Source organism: Somniosus microcephalus, chromosome 12 (genome assembly GCF_052327205.1).
Source record: "Somniosus microcephalus isolate GS21.2 chromosome 12, FLI_Smic_1.0, whole genome shotgun sequence".
Taxonomy (NCBI): domain Eukaryota; kingdom Metazoa; phylum Chordata; class Chondrichthyes; order Squaliformes; family Somniosidae; genus Somniosus; species Somniosus microcephalus.
In genome coordinates, this window is record NC_140998.1 from 204,176,806 (window position 1) to 204,202,892 (window position 26,087).

Consider the following 26,087-nt stretch of genomic DNA (forward strand, 5'->3'; position numbering starts at 1 on the left):
ACTTCGCAATTTTCTGCCCATTCCACCAGTCTGTCTATGCCCTCCAAACGTCTATCACTATCCTCCTCACTCTTCAGTATATTGACTAGTTTAGGGCTGTGTTTTAAGATAGTTGGTTTTTACTGACCAGTTTAGGGAATTGTGTTCAGATCCGAGCCCAGTTTTGGTTACATTCACTTGTTTAGGGATCCTTATTTAGATCCAGGGCTCAGTTTGTTTTTAACGACGAGTTTACTGAGGACTTTACAGACCAGGCTCCAGTTTGATACAGGTTGAATTGTTTAAGGATTTTGGTTCAGATTCAGACCGCAGTTTGACATTGGTGACTCATTATCGGATGTGTGTTCACTTCCAGGGCCAAGGTTAGTTTTATTCACTAGTTCAGGGATGCGTGTTTAAATCCGAGGCCCAGTTTTGGATGAGAGTGCTGTCCTATGAAGAGAGATTGTGTAGAATGGGACTATACTCTCTGGAGTTTAGAAAAATTAGAGGTGATCACATTCAAACAAAAAATATTCTGAGGGGGATTAACATGGTAAGTGCTGCGAGGTTGTTCCCCCTGGTTGGAGTGTCTAGAACTAGGGGGCATAGTCTCAGGATAAGGGGTCGGCCATTTAAGATTGAGATGAGGAGGAATTTCTTCACTCAGAGTGTTGTGAATATTTGTAATTCTCTGCCCCAGAGGGCTGTGAATGCTGATTCTTTGCGAATACTCACGGCTGAGATAGAGAGAATTTTGGACTCTAGGGGAATGAAGAGATATGGAGATCGGGCGGGAAAGTGGAGTTATGGTCGATGATCAGCCCTGATCTTATTGAATTGTGGAGCAGGCTCGAGGGGTAGTATGGCCTACTCGTGCTCTTCTTATTTACTTATGCTCTTAACAATGACGGTTCAGAGGATGCTTCCTCTGTGTCTCTCCAGTGTTCTCCTTGGTTGTGCTTGCTGCGTGTTAGGTCTGGAAACAACCAGTGCCAGTAGAGTATAGACATGAGCAGCTCCTTTCTATTCAGAGCTCAATTAGTGGTAGTGACTGCAGCTCACAGCCCCCTGCTATCTATCACGTGCTAGGCTGCAATTCGCTTTGAAAATTGAGACACAAAAGTTGTGGTCAGGCCGTATCCGCTTATAGCCTGTGCTGTATTGTGAAAGGTCTTGTTGTGTTTGCAGCTGTATGTTTGAACTTTAATGTAAATTGATAGCCCGCATCCTCCATATTAATAATACATCTACGTAATAAATAATACCCGCTAATAATGACCTCCTTATTAAGTTGTCAGCCGTGGCTCATTTGGAAGCAATCCCGTTTCTGAGTCCAGAAGTTCGTACGTTCAATTCCACTCCAGAGACTGGAGCACAAAATCGAGAACGGCACCTCCGTGCAGTGCTACACTTTCTGCGGTGTCGTTTTTCATATGGGGCAATAAAGCTAGGGTCTGACTGCCTTCTCAGCTTAGTTATGGTGGCAGGTATTTTCCGCTTGGGGCTTAATTCCAAAATGAACCCGCTATACACTGGACAGTGCGCCACTTTTCGTCAGCTGAAGTTACGTTCAAGTTTCCACTCACATTCATTAGCATAAGCCCCAATGTAAACTCTCCCAACAATCAGCGTAATTGATCGGAATCGAAGCGTGACTGGAGCAGGAGGCATTTCTGCAGCATCACAAAGCGGGGTGGGACTCTTGAGAAATGAGACATTTTACTCTTCTCTGATTGGTCAGTGAGGATGACGTGTCACCCATCTAATTAAAATTAATTGAAGTGTCCCATTTTTTTACGCACAGACAATATGGTCCAAATTGTCAGTTATTTTAAGGAGAAGCTATGTTAAGGTGTAGCATTGTTGGCCGTGTTGGCAATGCATTCTCGTCCCTCCGGTGTCCACCGGTCGTGGAAGCGCTGCAACATGCCGGCAATCACCGCATACTCCCACTCGAGCGACACACGCTCCTGGACATAGCCGCGGATGGGAGGCAGGCAGCCGGACCAAATGGTCCCCTGGACTGGGTGCTGCCTTAACCTGTGAATGGCCCCCTGGGCCAGGCCCAGGAGCTGACCCACAAGGAGGTCCTCCGACTTCTCCATCCCCCTCCGCACCGGGTGGCTAATGAGAATTACTGCGTATCCCGACATTGACCACACTGATTTGTTTTGACCCAATGTTACGCTTCAATCAATTTTATCTGTGTATGTTGCAGCAATATTTGCATTTACGACGAAAATCTCAAGTCTATTTCACACGTCCCAGACCTCACACCGAAGCTTCAATAAAAAACTGAAGCAAATAGGATAGAACCTTGTTTAATTTCGGAAAAGTTACAGAGCTTTAGTGTGGGTACAAAGAGTTAAATCAATTCGAAAAAAATACTCCTATCTGTGACGCCGCAGAGGCAGACGAAGGTGCCGAAACCACATGTCTACAGACTGCAGCAACCTGAATAACTGTATTCACACCTCTCCAAAATTCAGCTCGCCTTAGCTGCTGCAACCAAACGAATTGTATTTACACCTCTCCAAAATTCAGCTCGCATTAGCTGCCAGGAAGCTGAATAAGTGTGAAATGTGAGTCAGAGGCGTTTGCAAGCGTGGGCGGTGACCTCCTGACGCAGATTCCAATATGTTATGTTCAAAAATAACAGTACATGTATTGTAAGTGTGTTTGAGTGAGAGAGAGATGCTGCTTCTATATTATGCATTATTTAGCAGCTGCTGGACAAACCTTACCATCATATTCAGTAACAGTCGGTGACACGCAGTCCATGGACAAGTTGTGGTAGTTGCCCACCTCTCCAACGAAGCTGAGTGAGTAAGGACTGTTCCTACAGATCGTTTGGTACAGACTAGTTGACTTACCCCGATAGCCTGAGGAAGATTAGCAAAGAAATCCAAGATATGACAAGCAAGAAGAATGCAGAAACCTGAACGGGCTCAATTGTGCAATTGGTTCTTTATTTTGAGAGTGAAATCTACAACAGGTGCCAGTCATGAGGCGTCGCTTGTTTGTTTTTCTCATGATATTAACAGATGGTAAATTTATATTGTTTTTAATGATTCTGCAATATGTGATTTATATCTTTTGGGTAAGGAACTGTAAAACACCGAATATAAATTATTTTTGGTAATTGATTTTAAAACTGGTGAATTCGGAATTTTATGATCGTTCAACACACCCCTTTTGGTGTATTATTGTGTTTGATTAGCTATTCAAATAATATTTAAATATATGGCTTTTCAAATAATATTTATTTAGTATTATAGTGCACATTGATTAACATTTCAATTCATATTTATTGAGAAAGCAAGGGGAGAATCAATTGATTTTTAATAAATATATATAGATCTATAATTTAACCTATATTTAATGTGTTTTTATTGCGCATTGACTTGTTAGTTAGAATTTATGTACTTGGTTTTGCGATAAGTATTGAATATGTATATTATTGTTCATAAATCTCCTATCAAATAGGTATTCCAATAAACGTTTTAATGGGTGTTGTCATTGGTATTGAATTACATAGATACATAGATACATAGAAGATAGGAGCAGGAGTAGGCCATTCGGCCCTTCGTGCCTGCTCCGCCATTCAATGAGATCATGGCTGATCCTTTAATTCAGTATCCCGTCCCCGCCTTCTCTCCGTAACCCTTAACCCCTTTTGCCCGTAGAAATATATCTAATTCCCTCTTAAATATATTTAATGAGCTGGCGTACACTGCCCTCTGTGGCAATGAGTTCCACAGGTTCACCACTCTCTGAGTGAAGAAATTCCCCCTCATCTCTGTCCTAAATGGTTTAGCCCTTATCCTTAAATTATGTCCTCTAGTTCTGTTCTCACCCGCCAAGGGAAACATTCCTTCTGCATCCAGTCTGTCTAGACCTGTCAGAATTTTATACACTTCTATGAGGTCCCCTCTCAATCTTCTAAACTCCAGTGTGTACATCCCTAAACTACATAGTCTCTCCTCATAGGTCATTCCCGCCATTCCTGGTATCAGCCTGGTGAATCGCCGCTGCACCCCCTCCATGGCAAGAACATCCTTCCTCAGATGAGGCGACCAAAACTGTACACAGTACTCGAGGTGTGGTCTCACCAGTGCCCTGTACAGCTGCAGCAAGGTATCCCTGTTCCTGTATTCTAACCCTTTTGCTATGAAGGCCAGCATACCGTTTGCCTTCTTGACCGCCTGTTGCACCTGCATGCTCGCCTTCAGTGACTGGTGTACAAGAACACCCAGGTCTCTCTGTACTTCCCCCTCTCCCAATCTATTGCCATTTAAATAATAATTTGCCCTCCCGTTCCTGCACCCAAGGTGGATAACTTCGCACTTGTCCACATTATAGTGCATCTGCCATTTATCCGCCCAATCGCCCAGTCTGTCCAAATCGCTCTGGAGCTTCCTGGTCTCTTCCTCTGAGCCCACCCCCCCCTCCTAGTTTAGTGTCGTCTGCAAATTTGGAAATGCTGCATCCGACTCCCTGATCCAGGTCATTAATGTAAATTGTGAACAGCTGGGGGCCCAGGACAGATCCCTGTGGTACCCCACTTGTTACTGCCTGCCATTCAGAAAATGAGCCGTTTATTCCAACTCTCTGTTTTCTATCTGACAGCCAGTTCCCTATCCACGCCAATACTTTCCCCTTTATCCCATGAGCCTCAATTTTCCATGCTAATCTTTTATGTGGGACCTTATCGAAGGCCTTTTGGAAGTCCAGGTACACCACATCTACTGGCTCTCCCCCATCTATTCTACCAGTTACTCCCTCAAAAAATTCCAATAGATTAGTCAAGCACGATTTACCCTTTGTAAATCCATGTTGACTCTGTCCTATCCTGTCCCCATTTGCTAAGTGCTCCGCTATTTCATCCTTAATGATGGACTCCAGCATTTTGCCCACAACTGATGTAAGGCTTACAGGTCTGTAATTACCTGCTTTTTCCCTACCCCCCTTTTTGAATAGTGGGGTAACGTTAGCTACCCTCCAATCCATGGGCACTGTTCCCGAGTCTAATGAATTCTGAAAAATCATCCTTAGTGCATCCGCTATCTCTAGGGCCACCTCCTTCAGTACCCTAGGATGCATGTTATCAGGCCCTGGGGATTTGTCCACCTTCAATCCCTTTAGCTTCCTTAACACCATATCCTTAGAGATATTGATTTGCGTCAGTTCCTCCTTTGCCAATGTCCCTATTTTTCCCGATATCCCAGGGAGGTTTTTTGTGTCTTCCTTCGTAAAGACACTTCGAGCAGTGAGTCGGAGCCCGGTATAAAACCCGGAGAGCAGCGAGGCCCGAGACCAGTCGGGACCAGCGGGAGCAGTGAGTCGGAGCCCGGTATAAAACCCGGAGAGCAGCGAGGCCCACCAACTCAGCAGCGGGGAGAGAGGTAAAAAATAATCAGTGTGTGACGTCACCAAGGAGCAGGTAAGTGATTGGTTGGTGAGTATTTCTCTTTTTTCAATACGGGAGCGGAGCGGAGAGGCAGCAGTCGGCGAGACTCGGGGCCATTTAAAAAACAGCTGAGGCGGAAGTAAAGCTCTTGAGCTTTTTTTTTCAGAAGCGGACCTGGTGGGAAGCACCCAGGTGAAAGGTATTTAAGGAGGGTGGTGGCTTAAACCCGAGTTCGTACAGAGTAGGAACCCCCACCCGCCCTCCTCCTCTAACCTAGTAGTCTTTTAGCAGCTGTCTAAAAACAGAGGTCACAAATTTTTTGGTCTCAGTTTCTTTTCAGCAGGGCAGGAACCGGGAGGAGCGGGAAGTCGGCGTAGGACCAAGGGGACACAAGACCGGGAAGTCAGCGAAAGACCAGGGAGGTAAGACAAACTGGTAAGTACTTTCCTCAAACCTTCCTAGAAAGTAAAACCAAAACTAGTGGGATTTGGTTAGTTTAAAAAGGAATAAGAGGAGTACAGTATACATTGGTCTAAGTAAGCTTCGGAAAACAAAAGTCGATAAATAAACTAAAACTAGAAAATTAAAAAGTAATATAAGGGTTAAGTCATGGCAGTAGAGCTCGGACCTGTGTCATGCTCCTCCTGTAACATGTGGGAAATCAGGGACGCTTCCTGTGTCCCTGACGACTATGTGTGCGGGAAGTGTGTCCAGCTGCAGCTCATGTGGGACCGCATGACGGCCCTTGAGCTGCAGATGGACTCACTTTGGAGCATCCACGATTCTGAGAGGGGTGTGGATAGCACATTTAGTGAGTTGGTCACACCGCAGGTTAAGGCCAGCGTAGACAGTACATGGGTGACCAAAAGGCAGAGCAAGGGCAGGAAGGTAGTGCAGAAATCCCCTGGGGTTGTCTCCCTTAGCAACAGGTTCACCGCCTTAGGTACTGTTGTCGGGGGGGGTGACACATCGGGGGAAGGCACCAGCAGCCAGGCTCATGGCACCATGACTGGCTCTGTTGCAAAGAAGGGAGGGAAAAAGAGTGGCAGGGCTATAGTAATAGGGGATTCGATTGTAAGGGGAATAGATAGGGGTTTCTGTGGTCGCGACCGAGACTCCAGGATGGTATGTTGCCTCCCTGGTGCAAGGGTCAAGGATGTCTCGGCGCGGGTGCAGAACATTCTGGAGGGGGAGGGGGAACAGCCAGTTGTCGTGATACATGTTGGTACCAACGACGTAGCGAAAAAAAGGGAAGAGGTCCTACAAGTAGAATTTAGGGAGTTAGGAGCCAAGCTAAAAAGTAGGACCTCGAAGGTAGTAATCTCTGGATTACTACCAGTGCCACGTGCTAGTAAGAGTACAGAGAACAGGATAGTTAGGCTAAATACGTGGCTTGAGCAGTGGTGTAAGAGGGAGGGTTTTAAATTTTTGAGGCATTGGAACCAGTTTTGTGGTAGGTGTGACCTATACAAAAGGGACGGTCTACACCTGTGCAGAGATGGAACTGATGTTCTCGGGGTAATTTTTGATAAAGCAGTTCGGGAGCATTTAAACTAGTATGGCAGGGGGCTAGAAACCTATGTAGTGAAATAGAGGAAAGTGAAAGGCAGACAGAAATAAATGGTAAAAGGGTGAGGAACAAAAAACAAAGGGCCAAACTAATTCATAAAAAATGTGAGCATAAAAAAAGCCTGAGGGTTTTATACCTTAATGCGAGAAGCATCAGGAACAAGGTAGATGAATTAGCTGTGGAAATAGAGGTTAATAATTATGATCTAATTGGGATTACGGAAACATGGTTGCAGGGTGAGCAGGGCTGGGAGCTTAACATACAGGGGTATTCAGTATTTAGGAAGGATCGACAAAAAAGAAAGGGAGGAGGGGTAGCATTGCTAGTAAAAAAGGGGATAAATGCAATTGAAAGGAAGGATATTAACTCAGTTAATACAGAATCTATATGGGTGGAGCTAAGAAATAGCGAGGGGCGAAAAACATTAATAGGAGTGGTATATAGGCCTCCAAATAGTAAAATAGAGGTTAGGGAGGGCATCACGAGGGAAATTAGAGAAGCGTGCAATAAGAGCACAGCTGTCATCATAGGTGACTTTAACTTACATATAGATTGGACTAGCCTAATCAGTAAAAATAATGAGGAGGAGGAATTCCTTGAGTGTTTAAGGGATGGTTATCTGGATCAATATGTCGAGGAACCAACTCGGGAACAGGCTATATTGGACTGGGTACTGTGCAATGAGAAGGGACTAATCAGTAATCTTGTTGTACGGGGACCCTTGGGTCAGAGCGATCATAACATGATCGATTTCTCACTCGAAATGGAGAGCGAAGAAATTGACTCAGAGACTAAGGTCCTGAATTTAAACAAGGGGAATTATGATGCCATGAGACGGGAACTGAGTAGGTCTGATTGGACAACGTTCCTGGGAGGACTGGAGGTAGATAAACAATGGCAAACATTTAAAGATAGAATGACAAAATTGCAAAAATTGTTTATACCAATCTGGCATAAAAGGAAATCTAAAAAGGTGACTCAACCGTGGATAACAGGGGAAATTAGAGACAGCATAAAATCCAAAGATAGGGCGTATAAAATAGCCAAAAAAAGCGCCAGAGCGGAAGATTGGGAACAGTTTAAGATAGAGCAAAGGAGGGCAAAGGGCATAATCAAGAGGGGCAAAATAGCTTACGAAAACAAGCTGGCGGAAAATATAAAAACTAACTCCAAAAGCTTTTATAAGTATATCAAAAGGAAAAGACTGGTGAAAACCAAAGTTGGTCCATTGCAGTCAGATACGGGGGAATATATAATGGGAAATAAGGAAATGGCAGATCAACTAAATGCATATTTTAAATGATTCTGAAAAGTCCTTAACTGATACTTAAATTGTGATGGGCGCTTTTTTATTCTTTCATGGGGTGTGGGCGTCACTGGGCATTTAATGCCCATCCCTAATTGCCCTTGTGAAGGTGGTGGTGAGTTGCCTCCTTGAAGCACTGCAATCCGTGTGGTGAAGGAACAACCATACTGCTTGTTGTCAAAAAGCACATACTGTAATGGAACGTTAAGATGTTACAAAACATTTTGAATAGATACTGATATGGGTTCTCATGTTCCTTTTTCTCAGTTGTTTGTAGTGCTCAGTGCTCTGTGGTGATGCCAAAATTTGTGTTGGCGGTGTTGGATTCATGTGCAGAGATCCCGTGTACGTTTGATAATCTCGTCGATTACACCATCCCAAACGGGAGGTGGTTAAAGAGGGAACCTGGTCCTGGTAACCCCCGTTTCTACACTGTCTATGATTCTAAAGATCCACACAGACGGCATTATAACGATCGTGGAGGAGCTGAGTTCAAGGGCAACATTTCATATGGACAATGATCCCTCCTGATAAAGGACATCAGGAAGAGTGATGAGGGTGCATATCAACTCATCCTGGAATTCCCTTTGGACACCTCTACTAATGAATATCTCACTGACGGTGCTCAATTCTCTCTTTCTATTTCTGGTGAGTTTTCCCTCAGTTCCTTTTGTACATTTTCACTCCCGTGCTTCAGTATGAATCAACCTATGTGCAAAGTGGGCAAATATTATAACGTCCTAAGCCGATCTCAAAGTATAGTTGAAACACAGGATGCAGGGATACGGATAAGGGACGCTGTGGTTCATATCCTAAACACAGAAGAATCTAAACATTACAGCAGTAAAACAGGCCGTTCGGACCAACCAGCCCGTGTGGCTGTTTATCCTTCACATGAGCAGTGCTCCGGATCGCTTCTGGCTGCTCAGTTCCCACAACGCTTTATTGCAATTCCCTTCAATCACCTGTCGAACCTATTCTGAAATGTTCACATGAGGATAGACTTGCAACTTGTTGATAGGACATAAGACTGACGATGTTGATCTACACCTCAAACAGAAATCAGTTGCTCATTATTTCCAGGCCAGGACGGCAAGTTCAAAACTCAGCCTCTGTCTACTTCGCTGTCCCGTTGCTTTATAAGTTTAAACATTGCTGTCAAATCATTCCAAAATCTGTAGTAGTCTAATGCGGTCTGGCCCCAAATTTAAAGGCGTTCTCGGTGTTGATCGTTCCTCATACCAGACAGAAACCAAGCGAATATAATTGCAAAATACTGTGGCTGCTGGAAATCTGAAATAACAACAGATAATGCTGGAAATACTCAGCAGGCTCCACGGATGCTGCCTGGCCTGCTGAGTATTTCCAGCGTTTTCTGTTGTTATTTCAGAAACCAAGCGAATCCGCCCTTGTAGCCAACCCATAGAGTGAGTACAAAGCACACTTACCTTTTTCCATCTGTGAAGTAACTGCGGTTCTAATTTGAATCTTGACTTTTAACTTTAACGTCAATATTAAACGCAGGACTCCAGTAACCCTTTCATGCCCGTTTCCACTGGAGGTGCTGCTTTCAATGTCTTATCAACCTGGAGCCCCAAATTTCCCCGCTCACCCACATCACCCAGCTTTCCACCGTTCAAACTGAAATCTACCACCTCATATTCACTGACACTGAGTTGTATCTGCCTCATATTTCCCGATTCTGCTCTCTCTCCATTAACCCTTTGAAACTCCCTTTAGTACTCAGAGTTATTTACCGGGAGGCGTAATTTCAAGTTTTGTCTGGGTGTCAAACTGGCGATATAGGATGAGCCTTTCATTTTACACCATGCCATATATCCCTTTTCTATGTAATGCAATGGAAAGTAATAACAGGCGGGTTTGAATAATCAGTACGATCCGATATTTCCAGTTTTACACCATTTTCATTTGTTAACCTGTATCCCCTAATCCAGCTATTAATTACTGTCGGTACATTGAGACATGACTATCTCCAGCGCTATATACAAATAATCGATGTGCACGGTGAACAGAAACAATTCATGAACTCAACATTGTGGGAGGCTCTCCTCAGTTACCATCCATTCTGAGCAGCGCATCTAACGGCGACTCAAGCCTCGTCCCTACCAAACAGTTGGATTGCAATTTCTATCTTATCCTTAATTCCAAACTTCTTGATATTTATTTTCCAATAATCTCCTGCATTTATCGTCGGGAATGGCTTGCTATTACATTTCTAATTACTTTTGTGCGAATTTAAAGGAATTTAATAAATTGAGTCTTTTTTCTGGCCTTTCCCTATTCAGAGCTCATTTACCTCGCATTATTTAGATCTGAATTCCAAAGTGCATTTTAGTGTTATGCGAAAGTGAGTTAAAATTAGGATGTATTTGTTCATTCTGATCCCACGTCACCAACATGCTATTTCTGCTGAATGTTTCATGAGATTTACAAGCGAGGTATCTGCTGTGCTTCTCCACCACAGTGCATGTTACCTGTCGTTTTCTGGTTTCTTCATTTCTTGAGCATCATCTTTCTATATTGACGTTTCTTTGCATCGTAATTTTGGATCTCTCTGTGTCTGCATTAATCACATTCTGACTGGTAATTGCAAAGCTAGGCGAAGGATAAAGTACTAATGATACTTGTAGAGATAACCTTGATTTCAATTCCTGCGTGCAAAACTGATCTATCGGTATCAGATCCATAATTTGAATTATGTAGGTGATAAAATGAAGAACAGTTAATTACCGGAGGTTATATATTGCCCGGTGAAGCATTAAACTACCTTTTAACCAGAAGGCGTAATTCAGAATAGTGAACTCACTTGCAACACTTAGCAGACAAAGAAATACAAAATATATTCCTTTTTAAAGTTCTTTATCAGATTGAGTTGAATCAGATCACTTGCCCGTTTTAAGATTGAAATGAACCTAACACGCACGTTTTCTCCTACACTTATAGACAAGCCAGAGATTTCAGGTTATGGGGAACTGATCGCTGGACAAACTGCAGTATTGACCTGTTCCAGCTTCCACAACTGCCCGGAGAGCAACCTGCAACTGAAGTGGATTAATTACAATGTGTCCCTGCCTCTTCCATGGTCTACTCAAGGTGGAGCAGAAATAATCAATGAACGTTTTGGTTCTTGGAGAGTTTCATCCGTGATCACATTCACTCCATCATTTGCTAATCACGGAGCAGTTCTGGGATGCACAATTTTAATTGGTGGTGTCCCAACTTCTTCTCCCCAAACTCGTACCTTGCAGATTAATTGTAAGTGCCTGCTCTAAAGTTAATAGATATAACCTATCGGACAACGGCTTTTATTATTATACTTCCATCATAAACAATTTAATAAGGATTTAGGACCGTGTCAATTAATGTATTGAGATAAGATGGACGTCTGTACTCTGAGTGTCCACCTGGAAAATTAATGAATTGGAATGGTGCTCAAGCCAATCCTCATATCTATACTATTTTAGGAAGATTCAGACCTATAAATGAATGCTGGGGGCAGCCAGATTTAGGCTTATTTGATTGTTAATTCGTATTCTAAGGAATTCCAGTGACGTTCTGAGTGCAATCAGTCATAAAAGCATTAAAGAGGACATGGCGAGTAAGCTAAAGCTGATCTCTGCTGTGATACCAGATCGGAGATCTGGTTGGGCTTCAGAATTGGGCTGAATGAGGTGCCACTGTAAACGTACGTAGGCCACCAGATGGACAAAAGGGGAAGGGTGGGGTACATTTCCGAAGAAACATACATTCTTTTATAACTTTAAACTGACCGACAGTATAGGTTAGATGTATTCTATACATAACGACCCAATATTAATTTTTCATTAGGAGCGAAATCATGCTTACTGAATCTTCACGTTTTACATTAATGCCTATTTCAGATGGACTGGAAATACCAATCGTCAATTCCTCTACTGTAGCTGTGGAAGGAACCTCATATATATTATACTGCACGGCCTGGGGGAAGCCTCTGGCCAGCTTGAGGTGGGTGAAAAATGGTGAAGAGATCAGCAGATCTTCCACTGGTGAACTAAAGCAGATATTCCACAACATTCGTTCTGAGGATGACGGTGAATATTGGTGCATAGCTGAAAATGCCCTGCTAACCACCAACCGCTCCACACAGATTTCTGTACAATGTAAGTATGTATGAATTTACCAATTAGATAGCAGCGTTTCATTTCACGAATTCTGGATTAAATTGCAATTTTCTCTTACCTGCTTGCTGGAAGGTGTCTATGTGCACGCGTTTGGGATAGTGCCACCATCTCCTGCGGAAATAGTGCCAAACAACCTCGCTGGCTCCAATAATGGAAACTAACGCGACCTCTAGCTCAGTCTGACAAGATTGGAAGATGGCACATTGTGGCATAAATGCAGCAGGCTGTACATGTATGAGTTTGCGACAGGAGCACATTTATTGGGACCTTTACTCCAACCTAATTGTTCATAAATATTAATCGTAGTCTGAAGTGAACAATTTTTCAATTCTTAGACTAGACATCCTGCATTTTGATGAGCAGAAATTCTCCCAATATTAGCTAATAAAATGGTGTTAAGCCAACTTCTGTTAATTGTATTGATGCTGAGTGAACAGTGTAATGCTCCGAAGCTAGGTCCTTTGAAATGTCGCCTTGTTAGCCGGACATTTATTGAAGAAACATGCCAGTCCACCACAAACGAAGATGCTTTAAATAGTGCATAAAGTGAAGAAATTATAATTAATTGACCTTTTATAATACAGTGACGAGTGAATCACGTTTGTTGGTATATTATACATAATTAAGACTCTGAACTTGCTCTGTCTGAGGTTCCCCCACAACATTTGTCAGGATAGGTACGGTTGGACTGAACACTCATTCGGTTTATATGAAATTATTCCTTATGGCGCTCACATGTTACAAGTGAAGATATAATAAGCCACCAACTGGTGCAACAAAGGCTGCTTCATATTAAAATAGAACCGGCCAGAACTATTATGGTTAGTTCAACTCATGAATGAATTGTACTTCGACACTGCAACTGTTTTACATGAACATTTCCTATTGATGTTTCCATCTTTTTAGATAAACCCACAATTGTAGCAGGCCCGACATGCATCAGCTCTGAGAATTGGATGATTTGCAGCTGCCTGATCAGAGCCAATCCTCCGGGAAACATCACATGGAGCCTTAATGGGAAAATCCTCACTGGGAACACGTCAGATGTGGAAATCACCCCCTGGGCGGGGAACAATCATCTCGTGGAGAGCTCCCTGAGATTGAATCACCCAACCGGAACCGGAAACCTGATCTCATGTGTTGCGCGGTGATTCTGTCAGTAAATACCAGCTCCACTCTGAGGGTACGTGTTTAATCTGTCTGTAATGTAACACAATAAGGAGCTGGCCCATCATGGTCAGTCACTAACTGAATTGTGTTAGTGTCAGCAAATACCTCTCCACTCTAATGGTACATGTTCAATTGTCTGTAATTTAATACTATAAGGGTGTTGATCCATCACTGGTCAGTCACTACGTGCAGGGTGGTAGTGTCAGAATCTAACGGCTCCATTCAGCAAGTTCATACTGAACCTTTCTCTAAGTAATGTATCAGTGGTCAGTTACCAACTGAACCGTGTTATGCATTTTAACTTTGAGTCTTCTGAAATGTGCCGCGATTTAATTTTTCAAGATGAAATGAAAGTATCTGAGCACCAGAAGTAGCCTGAGAGCTTGAGACATAGCCTTTTTTCTGCATTAAGATAAACACCTTAGAAAATACGAATTCCGCTCACTCGTCCCCGGATTCTGTTCCTGGTCCACACGACTGCCTGCTTCACACAAGTGTAGGTCACAATGGGGTAAGTGCCACAAAGCAGGCACAACTAATGAATGTCGACGGTGTCTTCCCCCAGAATTTCCAACACAGCGGTTGGAGGAAGCAAGAAGTGTCCAATCCCCGTAGTTCCCGACATACCAATAAAAAGGTTGCTGGCGACCGGGTGAACTGGTTTGCTCTCCTGTCCTGCCCTTTCAGTTACTTTTACAGCTGCACGCCCCTTCCACCACCCATCGTACAAGGAATTTTAGGCTCTATATGTTCTATTTACTGAACTGTTTTTATTTAATACATGTTCATGATTTCTGTGTATTAACTGCGGTGTTGTAATAACAGGAGCTTTTTGTTCTCACATTTAGCTAAATTGTTCTGGATACATGTCATCCTGAGTGGATCAACAGCTCTCCTTTATATCATCCTGACTGTAGCCTTCGTTGCTGAGGAGATGCGAATGTACAGGTGGTTTTATAATTCGATAGACAGGTAGTGTGGGGGAATCTCATTCAAAACGGACATAGACATCAGGACATGCTGCAAATACGAACCTTGGTTGACACAAATCACCGCCTCCGAGAAGGGAGTGTTTGGGCTGAGGTGGGAGGTGTGGAGGAGAGAGTAAGGTTGTAGTTAATTCCTGCTATCACATTGACGCCTGTATAGTTCAGATGATGGGAAGCAATATTAAATTTTACTCTTATCCTCGCAAATAAATTATAGCTTCAGGAATAGGTAAGTGCTCCCTCTCCAGGGCGGGGATATACTGATATTAACATAATATATCATCTTATGTCAAATCTGAAAATATGTCTTTTTAATCTGAATGTGTCTAAACTCGCATCACGGGTTGCATCATCTCAAGAACCGACAAAATGAAAGTGATATTTTGAAATGTAAGAGGGCAATCAGCAAAAACCATTTTAATTGTCTCAGGCTAAACAGGAAACGTGTGTTTATGAAATGTGCACATGTCCTTCATATGAATCCAAACACTCTAAATAAAACCAATCTAGTGGGAAATTCCTCTCCTGGCTTTAAGTTCCTCAGATTCCACATCACGGAAGACCTCTCCTGGTCCCTCAATACCTCCTATCTGGTGAAGAAGGCCCAGCAGCGCCTATATTTCATAAGGAGGCTGAAGGGGTGTAACCTGTCACCCCTGATCCTCTCTAACTTTTACCGCTGCACAATAGAGGGCATCCTGACGAACTGTATCACAGTATGGTATGGCAGCTGTAACTATTATGACCGGAAAGCCCTGCAGCGGGTAGTCAAAACTGCCCAACGCATTACAGGCACCCGGCTACTGACCACAGAGCACATATACCAGAAACACTGTTTACGGAGGTCACGGTCCATCATCAAAGACCCTACCCACCCCAGCCACAGTCTGTTCGCCCTCCTGCCATCTGGGAGACGCTACAGGTGCATTCGCACCCGTACGACCAGATTTAGGAACAGCTTCTTTCCCAGGGCTGTCATCCTACTGAACTCCACAAATAAACTCTAAAGCCTGCACATCTGCCAATGCACTTTATTATGGTTATGTTTATGTTAATGTATTACAAGCCAAATGTATGTTGAATGTTTAAATGTCTTAATCTAAATGTACACTCTCGGGAGCCACAAGCCTACATTTCGTTGTACTGCACTTGTGCACTAACAATGACAATAAAACTTGAGTTGATTTGATTTGATTTGATTACTTGATCACATTCGAACTTTGGTCAGTAAGTGAGACGTGCACAAGGAATCTTCAAACATATCTTTCTGAGGTAGACATGAATACAACTTTTCTCTCCTATCATTAACTGTTTGGATTTTTATCAAATCATTTTTCAGGAAGAAATCAGCAGAGGCGAAGGTATCTCCAGAACAGATCAAAGACACAGCGCCCCGCATTGTAATATGGAGAGCTTCGAAGGCCCATGTGATTGCGGCGAGGTTAACTGTTTCAGTATGGTCGTGAGCGATAGAAAAACAGGAAATTGCGGAAATATTCTGCAGGTCAGGCAGCATCTCTGCAGAGAGAAACAGATTTAACGTTTCAAGTCGCTGACCTTTCATCGGAACAGATGTTGGGCACTGAATCTGTTTGAGTGGTCAATATTGTTATATTGATGGTACATATTAGAGTTTTCATAGAATGTAAATCACCAATCAGCTTAGGTCCAATTGTTAATCAAAATATCAAAGATAGCCTGTATCTAATAAGGCATGAACTACCTTAAGTGTTGGATGTAATATGTAGTGGCAAGAGTGCAAGTAGATTTTCTCTGATTAGTTCGCACCAGAAAGATAAGAACCAGAGACAATGTTCATAAAGTATAAACGGACCTATATACAGCGGCCACTGATTCAACCTTCGTGACTGTATATCAACGCAAATTCTGCAACGAACTCAGCAGAAATATACGAATCCTGAGCTAACAATAAAAGCACATCAGCTTAGATTCCGTTTTTTATTGAGTTCACACTTTGTTTAACTCCATTCCCATTTTTTATGTTACAGAGTGAAGATGGACATGCAGAAGTGCAACTGTAGTTTATTCTCAAGGTCGAAACCAGTTAAGATGAAAAGATTATGTACACAACAGGAAGTTTCTCAATACTGGGATCAATGATGGGTGTATCCACCACGAGGACACCTGAATATGGAGCAATTATATCTCACTGAAATTCCATGAATGCTGGAAATCTGAAATAGAAACAGAAAATGCTGGAAACGCTCAGCAGGTTAGGCATCATCTGTGGAGAGAAAGCAGAGTTGAAGTTTCAGGTCGATGGCCTGTCGTCAGAACGATTAATATATAGACTGTTAGGGCAGCGATTTTGCTGTAATCCCGCTCCCTTCGAAAGCTGTAGAGATGACTCTGAGAATGGACATATTTTAGGGTACATTTAATAATTTCACTGCTGTATGTTGGAAGTTTTAATTTACAATCACAAAATCTTTTCCCGCTGTATTTCCACTAGTTTTCAAAATGCTGACACAATGAGACCTAATTTTTGTGGCAAATTGGGGTTTTCTTTTAAAGTGCAACGCACTGCTACAGGTAAATATCTTTGTGTAATTACTGCTGGAACTCACAAGGGGTCAGCGCACGGCCTTAGTCCTCCAAATTTAGGAAGGACTAACTTTCTTTAGCTATTAGCAATATTGTGAATTTCCAGCAACATCGAGACAAACTTTGTTAAATGCAGGACTGAGTGCGAGTGAGCAAAATAGAGACGATTTAAAACACCCTACAGAATGTATAACTCGACATTTTCGATAAACCCCACAGATAAAGTTTATAGCTTTAAGGGCGCTGAGGATAGGGATTGAAAGCAACTTGACAAAATAGAGGATATTTCTTTTTATTTTAAAACATTGCAACAAACTGTTGAATGAAACATTTTTGAAATTTCTTATTTTATCTCACACAACATTGGAGGCCCAGCCTTACAATACCACAGCCTATTGTACCAGTATGTTGTGTACATTTCTGTTAAAATCTTAGATTTAGTGAATAATGATAGTTTCAGCGAGCAATACTCTATGCGATGTGACCTGATGCCAGTAATCTATTAGGTCAGAGTTGTAGTGGAAGTCGGGAGTTGTCATGGTGACCAAAGGATACATGTCTTTGGTACTTTCTTTAGTTCGGCTGCATTCCTTTAAATGAAGCACGGGTTTACAGTTTTGGTTTACAATTAATGTTCTCCTTTCTGAGTTATTAGACAAACTGAACCCTGAACTTTCATGTTGCCCTCAAACATGCGGGGATGTTAATAATTTGAGGGTTTTTTTCTTGCTCTTTAACGTTTCAGTAGTTATTATTTGATTTCCAGTTAAGTTTCATGATTGGCATTCAGAAAAGGGAGATACATGATCCCAAGCTGTTGTCCTGACAAAAAATATGCAGTTATCATTTAATGCACTCCCTGACCAGTGCATTGCTGTACTGTTAATCACCCTCTGGCTTCCCTTTCACCTGAAGTCAATGGAGAATAAAATTGGGCGGGGTCTAAAACCGAGTGACGATTTGCTATCGACAGATTTACAATAGCGCCCAAGACCAATTTCAACCCGGAAAGAATTTTCACTGTTACAGCCGGGTGCGAAACGTGCAGGAGGGCTCGAACCAGCAAAAACACCCCGCCCGATGTTCATTCACGTTGAATTCAATTAATAAATCAACTGACTACTGACTCTGGCTAAGTTGATTTTAAGATCTGGGCCTCTTGTCCCCAATTGGAATAAATAGTTCGGTCCTTAACCCACGTCAATTTAATTCCACTTGCTCCCAGTGAAATTTGTAGAAAAAATAGTTGAGAATTGCTATGTATCCAGGATTGTGCCCACACTGATCAGGTTGCAGGACCTGTTGTTTCAATCACTTTCAGCTATGTATTTTCCAGTGGTGACTGTATTTTCGACAAAAAACTTCAAGTCTATTTTACACGTCACAGACCTCATACCTAATTTGGAATAAAAGCACTGCAACAAATAGGATGGATTTTCTGTTAAGTTCTGCAAAATTAGCGACCTTGTGTGTGAATGTAAAGTGTTATCTTATCGATAGAAAGCCTGTTTACCATATCATCAAACGGTGAACTGATCAACAGCTCCTATTTATGACCTCACATATGCATATTGGAGCGCTCATTAACGAAAGTGTCGAAACCACACGTCGACAGGCTGCAGCAAGCTAATTAACTGTAGTTAACAACTCTCCAACATTCATTTAGTTTTAGCTGCCAGAAAGCTGAATATGTGTGAAATGTGAGTCAGAGGCGTCTGCTAGCGTGGGCGGTGCCATTCTGACGCAGGCGCCAATATATCATTATCATAATAAACTGTACATTTGGTGTTTGTGTGTGTTTGATAGGGAGAGGAAGAGCGAAAAAGAGAGAGAGAGTGATGTTATTTCTGTCCTCATTATTCATTTGCAACTGTTTAACATACCACAACATCATATTCAGTAACAGTCGGTCACAAGCCAATGCACATGATGTGCTAGTTGCATACCTCACCAACGGAGTTGATTCAGTGAGCACTGTTCCTATAGATCGGTAAGACTCGAATCTGACATCCCCGATAGTCTGATGCTGATTCGCAAAGAAATCCAAGATGTGACTGGATAGAAAAATGCAGAGATTTGAATTGGTGCTAATTGTGAACTGGGTTCTCCATTTTGCCAGTTAAGTCGGCAGCAGTTTCCAGCCATGAGGAGTTGTCTGTTCCTGTCGCTCATGATGTTGACAGAAGGTGCACTTCTATGATTTATTTCAATTTCTACAGCAAGTGATTTACATCTTTGTAGCTTTTTAAAGCCTATTGAAATAATCTTTAAGTATAGGGCTGTTCAAATTATATTTAATGAGTACTGTAATGCAGATTTAATAAAATATTTTTTCATATTTATTGAGTGATTCAAAGGAGAATCAATCGATGTTTAATATTTATTTTGATCAAAAGTTTAACGTATATTTAATGCACATATTTATTGGGCGTTCGCTTAATTGTTAGCGGATATGTATTCGGTTTTAAGGTGAGTATTAAACATGTATATGACCGGTTCATCAATCGCCCATCAAATAGGCATTCATATGACCATTTCAATTGGTGTTGCGATTGGAATTTATTTAGTATTTAATCTTGATTTTGAAAAGACCTTCATTGATACTTTAATTGCTATTGTGATGGGCGATTATTTGTCAATTAAAAAATACTTTAATGGATGTTTAAGGTGTTGAAATATATTTTGAATTAAAGTATGTCAAATTTATTGTTCTCAGTTGTTGGTAGTGCTCAATGCGCTGTGGTGATGCCAAAAGTTGTGTTGGTGGTGGCCGGTTCATGTGCAGAGATCCTGTGTAAGTTTGATCATCTAGTCTACAGGAGCATCGCTGGTGTGACGTGGTTAATGAGGGAACCTGGTCCTGGTAACCGCGGTTTCTCCATTATCTATGATTCTAAAGATCCATACAGGCAGCATTATAACTATCGTGGAAGAGCTGAGTTCAAGGGCAGCACTGCAAAGAAACAGTGTTCCCTCCTGATAAAGGATATCCGGAAGAGTGATGAGAGTACATATCAAATCAGCATCGAGTTCGCTTCGGCCTGGTTTACCAATAGACGTCGCACTCAGCGTACTGACATAATTCTGTGTGGATTAGGTGAGTATTCCGTTTGTGAATTTTGCACACTTTCACTCCAGTGCTTCAGTATGAATCAACCTATGTGCAAAGTGGAAAACTATTATAGTTTCCCTGGCCGATCTCAAATGTAGTTGAAGCATAGGTTGCAGGGGCACTGATAAGAAACGCAATGACTCATATCCTAAACACAAAATTAACTAGATATTACAGCAGTAAAACAGGCCGTTCGGCCCAGACAGTCCGTGTTGATGATTGACCTTCACATGAGCAACACTCCGAATCGCATGTGTCTGCTCAGTTCCCATATCCCTTTATTGCAATTGCCTTCAAACATCTGTCGAGCCTATTCTGAAATGTCCACATGAGGATAGATTTGCAACTTGTTGGCTGAACCTAAAACTGCCATTGTCGTTCGTACTTACAATACATAAACCAGCACCTCATTTTTACCAATGAAATGAAAGGTGATGAAACTAAGGCGGTTGCCCCAAGGGTGACTTATCTGGAATGAGAGCTTTGACCAGGGTGGCCAATTCAAATTCTGCCTCATTCTGCTTCTATCTCCTCTGTCCCGTTGCTTAATAAGTTTAAGCAATTCTTTCAAATCATCCCGAAATCTATTTTAGCCTAATAAGATCTGTCCCAATTTTTATATACTTTGTTGCTCCGTGGCTTCATAAGTTTAAGCACTTCTGTCAAATCATCCCAAGCTCTGTTTTAGCCTAAGATGGTCTGGTCCAATTTTTAAATGCTTTCGTGGTATTTGTACTCTCTCATACCAGCCAGAAACTACACGAATCAGCCCTGTAGCCTTCCTATAGACTGGAGCCATTACCAGCAATCTTACTTCAACTGATCTCTAACTATTGTTCTCGTTAGAATCTCCACCACATCTCGAATTTATATTATAGATCTCTTACCATTAAAGCAAGAGCTCCAGAAACATTGCGAGTGCTGCTTTTACTGTCTTATAATTCTGAGCCAAAGCTTCTCTGTCCTTCCACATCTCCCAGCTTCCTATGGTTTAAACTAAAGTCTACCGCCTCCTATTTTCTGACCTTGAATTATATCTGTCTCTTATGTCCACATTCTACAATATCTCCACTATCCTCCTGTATCTCGCTAAAGTTCTCTAGTTATCTCCTGGGAGTCGTATTGCAACTTTGGCATGGGTGTCAAACTGGCAATATTAGATGCACCTCTCATTACACACCCCACCCAATTTTCATTTCAATGGAATGCAATTAATTGCTGCTGGGAAATGTGGATATCACTATCTGTAGCGCGTTCTCCAAAGATTCGATGCACACAATGACTAGAAGCAATCCCAGAGCACAACCCTGTGAGAAACCGTACTAAGATCCATCCATTCTGAGTAACTGCACTTAACGGCGACTCACTGCATCGTCCCATCTAAACAGTTTGTAATGCAATTTCTCCCCTTATCCTTAATTCCAAACTTCTTGATATTTGTTTCCATTAATCTCCTGTATTTACCGTCGGCAATGGCTTGCTGGTTACATTTCAAATTACTTTTGTGTGAAGCGTTTTTGGACATCGCAAAGATTGGAAAGGCACTGAATGAATACGGTCTTTGTTTGTGCCTTTCCCTATTCAGAACTAATTTACCCCGTGTTTAATTAGATCTGAATTGAAAAGTACATTTTAGAGTTATTCGAAAGTGAGTTAAAATTATGATTTATTTGTTGACTCTGATCCAACGTCACCAAGATACTATTTCTGCTGAAGGCTTCATGAGATTTGCATGTGAGGTATCTTCTTTTGTTAATCCAGCAGAATTCCATGTTACCTGTTATTATCTGGTCACTCCATTTCTTGAGCATCACCTTTCTATATTCACGTTTCTTTGCAACGTAAATTGTGAATCTATCTGTTTCTGAAATAGTCACAATCTCACAGGCAAGTGCTGGTGTAAAGCAAGGCTTTTGAGAGGATCAAATACTAGTGATATTAACATAGAATAATTAGAACATAAGAAGTAGGAGAAGGAGTAGGCTATTTGGACCCTCGAGCCTGCTCTGCCATTCAATTAGATCATGGTTGATCTGAGCTTGGCCTCAGCGCCACTTTCCAACCCGCTCCCTATATCCAAAGATGTGCAGGTTAGGTTGATTGGCTATGATAAATTGACTCTTAGTGTTAGGGGGATTAAATACGTGGGGTTACAGGGATAGGGTGGGATATGTGTCGGTGCAGGCTCGATGGGCCGAAATGGCCTCTATCTGCACTGTGGGGTTTCTGTGATTCTGTGATTCTGTGACTCCCCTGTAGCTCAAATATATGTCCATCTCCGCTTTCAATATATTCAATAACACCGCCATCAAATCTCACTGGGGTAGAGAACTCCAAAGATTCACCACCCTCTGAGAGAACAAGTTCCTCCTCAGTTCCATTTTAAATGGGCGACCCCTTATCCTTAAACTGAGCCCTCGAGTTCTAGAGTCCCCCACGAAATGAAACATCCTCCCGGCCTCTAACCTATCAAGCCCCCTCAGAATCTTCTATATTTCAATAAGATCACCTCCCATTCTTGTAAACTCCAATGAGTATAAGCTCAACCTGCTCAACCTTTCTTCATAAGGCAATTCCTTCATCACAGGAATCAACCGAGAGAACCTTCTCTGATCTGCCTCCAATGCAAGTATATCTCTCCTTAAATAAGGGGACCAAAATGCATGCAGTACTCAAGGTGCGTTCTCACCAATACCCTGGACAGCTGTAGCAATACTTCACTACTTTTATTCTCCAACCCCCTTACAAGAAAAGCCAACATTCCATTTCCCTTCATAATTATTGTTGGACCTGCATGCTAACATATTGGCCCAGAACTTGGTGTCGGGGGCTTGCCGCGCGTGCAAGCCCCCCATGTGCAGTCACCCTGCGCGCCGACATCTGAAACCTGGCCCGCAGTGGATTTCCTGTCAGTGGCCAGGTTCTGATGTCGGCGCGCTGTGTTAACCTGACCCAGCGGCGTAGTTAGTGCGAGGTGCCGGCTGGGATCAGGTGAGCACTGTTCAGCCAATCAGGGGAGGGGAAACTTCATTCATAAGTTTGAGAGTAAGAACTGTCAAACTCATGAGAAGTACTGCACCCCAAAACACTACTTAAACTTTAAATAAAAGTTTTAAAAACATCCCAATCCTTAAATTACGTATAAATAAGTTTAAAAAAATAATTTAAACAATTTTTTTTTTGAAAAAATAATTTTTTAATAAAAAGGGTCTAAAACTAAACTTACCTTATTGTAGATTCTTTAAAATAATAAACCTGTGGATTTTTTTTTTCTAAATTGCAATAAAACACCACTTACCTGTAAAAATAAATACTTACGTGTGCTTTTTACAAGCGTAAAGACCGGAGGCCTTTACACATGCGCAAATCCCCCAAAACAGAGGAAATCCAAGACGCACGCGCTGCCCCCTACAGCGCACGCGCTAGCCTCTTCACCTCTTGGGTTAGAGGAGAGGAAATGCCCGTTTTCAGCGCATGCGCTGTGCATGCTGAAAACCGGCATTTCCTCCGGCCAGGCGCGTGAGTACCCCTTCCGTACTCACGCGTTTGGGGAGGAATTACTGCCCCATTGTGTTTCGTGTACAAGGACCCTCAGATTCCTCTGTACCGCAGCATTATGTTTGCTCTTTCTATTTAAATAATTATTTGCTTTTTTTCCCCAAATGTAGCGGATAACCTCACATATTTAAAGAGTTAACATTGATTCTAATTCCTGCATGAAAAACAGGTCTGTCGGTATCAAATCCACGATGTGAATAATGTAAGTGGTAAAGCGCATTATGGTTTAACAATGGAGGCCATATGTTGCCCATAAGGCAATAAGCTACTTTATAATTCCAAGGAACAATTCAGAACAGAGAACACACTTGCAACACAAAGCAAACAAAGCATAACAACAGTTATTTCTTTTTCAAATCCTTTATCAGATTGAGTTGGAGCAGAACACTGGTCCATTTTAACTTTGAAGTGTACCTAACACGCGCGTCTGCTCCTACTCTTATAGAAAAGCCAAAGGTTTCAGGTTATGGGGAACTGATCGCTGGACAAACTGCACGAGTGACCTGTTCCATCATCCACAAATGCCCGGATGGCATCCTGCAACTGAAGTGGATTCATTACAATGAATCCCTTCCTCTTCCATGGGTTACTCAAATCGAGCAGGAATTATCAATGAACGTTTAGGTTCTCGAAGTGTTTCATCCGTGCTCACCTTCATTCCATCATCTGCTCACCACGGAGCCGTTTTGGAATACACTATTTTAATTGATGGTTTCCCAACTCCTTCTCCACAAACTCTTACCTTGAAGATTAAATGTAAGTGTCTGCTCTAAAGTTAATAGATATAACCTATCGGCCAATGGCTTTCATTATTTTTATTTTCATCACAAACAATTTAAGAGTTTAGGACCGCATCAAATAATGTATTGAGCAAAGATGGGCATCTGTACTCTGAGTGTTCACCTGGATAATCAATGAATCGGAATGGTTCTCAGCCAATCCTCGTTGTAAGACTATTTTAGGAAGAATCCGACCCATTCGCCAATGCTGCGGGTCGCAAGAGCTTGTTTTATATGATTGTAAATTCTTGCTCTAATGTCTTCCAGTGACGTTCTGAGTTTAGTCAATCTTAAAGGGCTAAAAAAGTTCGTGAAGAGGAAATGTCTAAAGCTGGTCTCTGGTATTAATTGCATAGCAGCGCTTCGGTCTTAATAATCATAGAATCCTACAGCCCAGATGGAGGCCATTCAGCCCACGGTGCTTGTGCTGGCTCTTTGAAAGTGTTTCCCAATCAGTCACACTATACTGTTCTTTTCCCTCAGCCATGATCTGATTTTTTTCATGTTCACGCATGTTGAATCAGCTTCCACAGCCCATTCAGTCAGCGCATTCCAGATCCTAACAACTCGCTGAGTTAAAAAAAACCTTCTCACTTCCCATTTTTTTCTTGTCCCAAATACCTTCAGTCTGTGTTATCTGGTTAGCGACGCTCATGCCAGTGGAAACAGTTTCTCCTGACTTACTCCCGAATTTTGATCACCAATTTCTAATCTCCGTTTAACCTTCTCTACTCTAAGGAGAACAATCCCTGCTTCCCCATACTCTCCATTTCAGTGCAGGCCTTCATCCCTCCTATAATTGGAGTAAATTTGCTCTGCACGCTCTCTGAATCTTTGACACCCTTCCAACAGTGTGATGCACAGAATTGGACACAATACTCCAGCCGAATCCTAACCACTGATTTAAAAAATGTTCATCGTAACTTCCTTGTTTTTGTAAGCTGTACCTCTATTTATAAAGACTCGGATCAAGTGTGCTATTAAGAGCCTTAGAACCATAGGATGTTACAGCACAGAAGGCGAACATTCGGCCCGTTTTACCTGTGCTGACTGTTTCAAAGTGGTTTTCAATTTAGTCCCACACCCCGGCCTCATCGACTCATCTGGATATACAATTGCAACATGTGTGTTTCCTTTATCTCGACTTAACAGCGTTCAGTTCACGGATCAGGGCCATTAGAAAACTTACCAGGGATAAAATAGTTAGATTTCTTCTGGTGCAGACAGCACACCCCCATTGTATTCAGCTCTATATCTTCAATAACGCTATAGCTAACTCAAATGCCTTCCGTTACAGAGGGACGATCAATGTACAGAGGCTGGTCGTGGCGCCACGCAATTGACTAAATCATCTCAGGGTGACCAGATATTGTACGTGACCGTCAATTTCTCAAACTTCCGCAAACATGAACAATATATTCAAAATGAGGAGACCTGCGAATATGCAGCAATTAAACAGAACTGA

At 42.2% G+C, this 26,087-nt stretch overlaps 1 pseudogene; it reads left to right on the plus strand.

Annotated features, from left to right (window-relative positions):
• Window positions 1–2,986: 2,986 nt before the first annotated feature.
• Window positions 2,987–26,087, plus strand: LOC147109943 (myelin-associated glycoprotein-like; annotated as a pseudogene).